We start from the raw sequence: 6,000 nt of genomic DNA, 5'->3' as shown, positions 1-6,000 counted from the left end.
AGCAAGCAAACTATTCCTCCAGGAGAGGGCGCCAACAGACTACTAAAGAGATCATCATTACTCAAAGAAAACCCCAAAAACCAATGCATGATAGGAATAAACAGGTAACTTTCTTTGGAGTGGAAGCGGAGAGATCGCACCAGATGCCAATTCTAGATGTTATCACACCTGTGGTCACTGCAGCAGCAGGTGAATCCACTTTGTCCAAAAGGGATCTATTCCATTCAATTGCAAATGATCTAGATAAGACAGAGAACTGCAGCACGGGGACATAGCCGAGTTGGTCAGGTTGAGTGGTGATGAGTTTGCTATTTGGATGAATAAAGAAAGTCAAAAGTGTGAAAGATAAAAAACAAAAGGAGGAAGTGTGAAAAGTGAATGGGCCAAATTGAGGTGCATATGAAGACGTATGCTTTCTTCCAATTCATTAAATCGGGCTAATATGAATCAGGTGAATTGAGTTCTGCTTTTGGAAACTGGGTTAAGAAGGGGTGCACCGTTCCTGGAGGTACTGCAATACCAGGTCAATGCGTGGAGTGGACAGAGCAAGCTCTTTTTCCATCTCCCTGTTCTAAAAATCCATTTAATATATGGTCCCCAGATAGGGGACGTATCAGATATTAAACTGATAAGAACAGATACTACACTTGATCTTAGCCAAAAGGCCGAGAAGCGATAACCAGAATTGGTTTGGGCCTCGAGTGGCACCCTGGCCTATGCCGGACACATCTTAGGGAGAGAGAGCGAGAGGGAGACAAACCCACGCCTACACAAGACATTTTGTCACCCAAGCCAACCCTTGAAAAGGCTGCTTTGCAGAGCCAAAACAAGAAGAATGGTGCGTTTTGCAGCCGCCGCCCCCCACTGCAATGAATCTGAATAACTCCTCCTTTAGGGCGCAAGCAACTCCCCTCCCCCTTGCAGTCTTTCCAATTCACGATACAAAAAGACGGACAGGACAGGTTGCCTGACTTTCCGTCACTGCCACCCTTTGCCATCCTTACCCGTAGAAAGCCCTTTCATCATCCCCAAACCCTAATCTTTTCCCTTTCCTTCCCAGCCCCCAAACCCTGCCCTCTGTACCTTTCTCACCACCCGCTTCCCTTCTCCTGTCATCCCCCTACCACCCGGGAAAAAAAGAGATTGCCCCCTCCTTCCACTAGCCCACCCTCCCACCCAAAGAACAACTTCTTCTGCGCAGCTTGTTTTCTAGGCAGCAGCGCTATTGTGATGTCATCGGGGGGCATTGTGACAAGCCGCCAGTGTTCCGTCTCTTCATGTTGTGCACAGTTCAAACGGAAAATACATCAACAGGCAGACTACAGAAAAGCTTACTATCAAAGGTTAGAGGGGGGCTTTCTCAGAGGGCTTTTTACAGTTTTTCTATTCCCAATTAGCCGTTTAAGTGTACTTATTGAAAGTAGTAATTCTTTCATAGGCCGCCCTTTCTTAGTATTTGACGTTCCTTATATTGCGGTATGAGGCTTCGCAGTAGGTTGCAAACATTCATCACCCATGACTGTCCCCAATTGAGCTCAGAAGCTCAATGTCTATCATGACCTCTCTTTTAGAATGTCCAAGAGCAAGCAAACTATTCCTCCAGGAGAGGGCGCCAACAGACTACTAAAGAGATCATCATTACTCAAAGAAAACCCCAAAAACCAATGCATGATAGGAATAAACAGGTAACTTTCTTTGGAGTGGAAGCGGAGAGATCGCACCAGATGCCAATTCTAGATGTTATCACACCTGTGGTCACTGCAGCAGCAGGTGAATCCACTTTGTCCAAAAGGGATCTATTCCATTCAATTGCAAATGATCTAGATAAGACAGAGAACTGCAGCACGGGGACATAGCCGAGTTGGTCAGGTTGAGTGGTGATGAGTTTGCTATTTGGATGAATAAAGAAAGTCAAAAGTGTGAAAGATAAAAAACAAAAGGAGGAAGTGTGAAAAGTGAATGGGCCAAATTGAGGTGCATATGAAGACGTATGCTTTCTTCCAATTCATTAAATCGGGCTAATATGAATCAGGTGAATTGAGTTCTGCTTTTGGAAACTGGGTTAAGAAGGGGTGCACCGTTCCTGGAGGTACTGCAATACCAGGTCAATGCGTGGAGTGGACAGAGCAAGCTCTTTTTCCATCTCCCTGTTCTAAAAATCCATTTAATATATGGTCCCCAGATAGGGGACGTATCAGATATTAAACTGATAAGAACAGATACTACACTTGATCTTAGCCAAAAGGCCGAGAAGCGATAACCAGAATTGGTTTGGGCCTCGAGTGGCACCCTGGCCTATGCCGGACACATCTTAGGGAGAGAGAGCGAGAGGGAGACAAACCCACGCCTACACAAGACATTTTGTCACCCAAGCCAACCCTTGAAAAGGCTGCTTTGCAGAGCCAAAACAAGAAGAATGGTGCGTTTTGCAGCCGCCGCCCCCCACTGCAATGAATCTGAATAACTCCTCCTTTAGGGCGCAAGCAACTCCCCTCCCCCTTGCAGTCTTTCCAATTCACGATACAAAAAGACGGACAGGACAGGTTGCCTGACTTTCCGTCACTGCCACCCTTTGCCATCCTTACCCGTAGAAAGCCCTTTCATCATCCCCAAACCCTAATCTTTTCCCTTTCCTTCCCAGCCCCCAAACCCTGCCCTCTGTACCTTTCTCACCACCCGCTTCCCTTCTCCTGTCATCCCCCTACCACCCGGGAAAAAAAGAGATTGCCCCCTCCTTCCACTAGCCCACCCTCCCACCCAAAGAACAACTTCTTCTGCGCAGCTTGTTTTCTAGGCAGCAGCGCTATTGTGATGTCATCGGGGGGCATTGTGACAAGCCGCCAGTGTTCCGTCTCTTCATGTTGTGCACAGTTCAAACGGAAAATACATCAACAGGCAGACTACAGAAAAGCTTACTATCAAAGGTTAGAGGGGGGCTTTCTCAGAGGGCTTTTTACAGTTTTTCTATTCCCAATTAGCCGTTTAAGTGTACTTATTGAAAGTAGTAATTCTTTCATAGGCCGCCCTTTCTTAGTATTTGACGTTCCTTATATTGCGGTATGAGGCTTCGCAGTAGGTTGCAAACATTCATCACCCATGACTGTCCCCAATTGAGCTCAGAAGCTCAATGTCTATCATGACCTCTCTTTTAGAATGTCCAAGAGCAAGCAAACTATTCCTCCAGGAGAGGGCGCCAACAGACTACTAAAGAGATCATCATTACTCAAAGAAAACCCCAAAAACCAATGCATGATAGGAATAAACAGGTAACTTTCTTTGGAGTGGAAGCGGAGAGATCGCACCAGATGCCAATTCTAGATGTTATCACACCTGTGGTCACTGCAGCAGCAGGTGAATCCACTTTGTCCAAAAGGGATCTATTCCATTCAATTGCAAATGATCTAGATAAGACAGAGAACTGCAGCACGGGGACATAGCCGAGTTGGTCAGGTTGAGTGGTGATGAGTTTGCTATTTGGATGAATAAAGAAAGTCAAAAGTGTGAAAGATAAAAAACAAAAGGAGGAAGTGTGAAAAGTGAATGGGCCAAATTGAGGTGCATATGAAGACGTATGCTTTCTTCCAATTCATTAAATCGGGCTAATATGAATCAGGTGAATTGAGTTCTGCTTTTGGAAACTGGGTTAAGAAGGGGTGCACCGTTCCTGGAGGTACTGCAATACCAGGTCAATGCGTGGAGTGGACAGAGCAAGCTCTTTTTCCATCTCCCTGTTCTAAAAATCCATTTAATATATGGTCCCCAGATAGGGGACGTATCAGATATTAAACTGATAAGAACAGATACTACACTTGATCTTAGCCAAAAGGCCGAGAAGCGATAACCAGAATTGGTTTGGGCCTCGAGTGGCACCCTGGCCTATGCCGGACACATCTTAGGGAGAGAGAGCGAGAGGGAGACAAACCCACGCCTACACAAGACATTTTGTCACCCAAGCCAACCCTTGAAAAGGCTGCTTTGCAGAGCCAAAACAAGAAGAATGGTGCGTTTTGCAGCCGCCGCCCCCCACTGCAATGAATCTGAATAACTCCTCCTTTAGGGCGCAAGCAACTCCCCTCCCCCTTGCAGTCTTTCCAATTCACGATACAAAAAGACGGACAGGACAGGTTGCCTGACTTTCCGTCACTGCCACCCTTTGCCATCCTTACCCGTAGAAAGCCCTTTCATCATCCCCAAACCCTAATCTTTTCCCTTTCCTTCCCAGCCCCCAAACCCTGCCCTCTGTACCTTTCTCACCACCCGCTTCCCTTCTCCTGTCATCCCCCTACCACCCGGGAAAAAAAGAGATTGCCCCCTCCTTCCACTAGCCCACCCTCCCACCCAAAGAACAACTTCTTCTGCGCAGCTTGTTTTCTAGGCAGCAGCGCTATTGTGATGTCATCGGGGGGCATTGTGACAAGCCGCCAGTGTTCCGTCTCTTCATGTTGTGCACAGTTCAAACGGAAAATACATCAACAGGCAGACTACAGAAAAGCTTACTATCAAAGGTTAGAGGGGGGCTTTCTCAGAGGGCTTTTTACAGTTTTTCTATTCCCAATTAGCCGTTTAAGTGTACTTATTGAAAGTAGTAATTCTTTCATAGGCCGCCCTTTCTTAGTATTTGACGTTCCTTATATTGCGGTATGAGGCTTCGCAGTAGGTTGCAAACATTCATCACCCATGACTGTCCCCAATTGAGCTCAGAAGCTCAATGTCTATCATGACCTCTCTTTTAGAATGTCCAAGAGCAAGCAAACTATTCCTCCAGGAGAGGGCGCCAACAGACTACTAAAGAGATCATCATTACTCAAAGAAAACCCCAAAAACCAATGCATGATAGGAATAAACAGGTAACTTTCTTTGGAGTGGAAGCGGAGAGATCGCACCAGATGCCAATTCTAGATGTTATCACACCTGTGGTCACTGCAGCAGCAGGTGAATCCACTTTGTCCAAAAGGGATCTATTCCATTCAATTGCAAATGATCTAGATAAGACAGAGAACTGCAGCACGGGGACATAGCCGAGTTGGTCAGGTTGAGTGGTGATGAGTTTGCTATTTGGATGAATAAAGAAAGTCAAAAGTGTGAAAGATAAAAAACAAAAGGAGGAAGTGTGAAAAGTGAATGGGCCAAATTGAGGTGCATATGAAGACGTATGCTTTCTTCCAATTCATTAAATCGGGCTAATATGAATCAGGTGAATTGAGTTCTGCTTTTGGAAACTGGGTTAAGAAGGGGTGCACCGTTCCTGGAGGTACTGCAATACCAGGTCAATGCGTGGAGTGGACAGAGCAAGCTCTTTTTCCATCTCCCTGTTCTAAAAATCCATTTAATATATGGTCCCCAGATAGGGGACGTATCAGATATTAAACTGATAAGAACAGATACTACACTTGATCTTAGCCAAAAGGCCGAGAAGCGATAACCAGAATTGGTTTGGGCCTCGAGTGGCACCCTGGCCTATGCCGGACACATCTTAGGGAGAGAGAGCGAGAGGGAGACAAACCCACGCCTACACAAGACATTTTGTCACCCAAGCCAACCCTTGAAAAGGCTGCTTTGCAGAGCCAAAACAAGAAGAATGGTGCGTTTTGCAGCCGCCGCCCCCCACTGCAATGAATCTGAATAACTCCTCCTTTAGGGCGCAAGCAACTCCCCTCCCCCTTGCAGTCTTTCCAATTCACGATACAAAAAGACGGACAGGACAGGTTGCCTGACTTTCCGTCACTGCCACCCTTTGCCATCCTTACCCGTAGAAAGCCCTTTCATCATCCCCAAACCCTAATCTTTTCCCTTTCCTTCCCAGCCCCCAAACCCTGCCCTCTGTACCTTTCTCACCACCCGCTTCCCTTCTCCTGTCATCCCCCTACCACCCGGGAAAAAAAGAGATTGCCCCCTCCTTCCACTAGCCCACCCTCCCACCCAAAGAACAACTTCTTCTGCGCAGCTTGTTTTCTAGGCAGCAGCGCTATTGTGATGTCATCGGGGGGCATTGTGACAAGC

At 46.7% G+C, this 6,000-nt stretch overlaps 4 non-coding genes across 4 annotated transcripts; all 4 read right to left on the bottom strand.

Moving 5' to 3' along the window:
• Positions 1-486: 486 nt before the first annotated feature.
• LOC142280643 (U2 spliceosomal RNA) lies at positions 487-677 on the bottom strand. The gene has a single exon (XR_012742855.1). It is a non-coding gene; the product is annotated as a U2 spliceosomal RNA (small nuclear RNA).
• Positions 678-2,067: 1,390 nt separating this feature from the next.
• Positions 2,068-2,258, bottom strand: LOC142280642 (U2 spliceosomal RNA). Its single transcript, XR_012742854.1, has one exon. It is a non-coding gene; the product is annotated as a U2 spliceosomal RNA (small nuclear RNA).
• Positions 2,259-3,648: 1,390 nt separating this feature from the next.
• Positions 3,649-3,839, bottom strand: LOC142280639 (U2 spliceosomal RNA). The gene has a single exon (XR_012742852.1). It is a non-coding gene; the product is annotated as a U2 spliceosomal RNA (small nuclear RNA).
• Positions 3,840-5,229: 1,390 nt separating this feature from the next.
• LOC142280638 (U2 spliceosomal RNA) lies at positions 5,230-5,420 on the bottom strand. The gene has a single exon (XR_012742851.1). It is a non-coding gene; the product is annotated as a U2 spliceosomal RNA (small nuclear RNA).
• Positions 5,421-6,000: the final 580 nt, after the last annotated feature.

The sequence above is a fragment of the Anomaloglossus baeobatrachus genome, unplaced genomic scaffold (assembly GCF_048569485.1).
Source record: "Anomaloglossus baeobatrachus isolate aAnoBae1 unplaced genomic scaffold, aAnoBae1.hap1 Scaffold_4608, whole genome shotgun sequence".
Lineage (NCBI taxonomy): Eukaryota > Metazoa > Chordata > Amphibia > Anura > Aromobatidae > Anomaloglossus > Anomaloglossus baeobatrachus.
The sequence above is the reverse complement of the archived record's forward strand: the minus strand, read 5'-3'. Positions and strand labels throughout refer to the sequence as shown.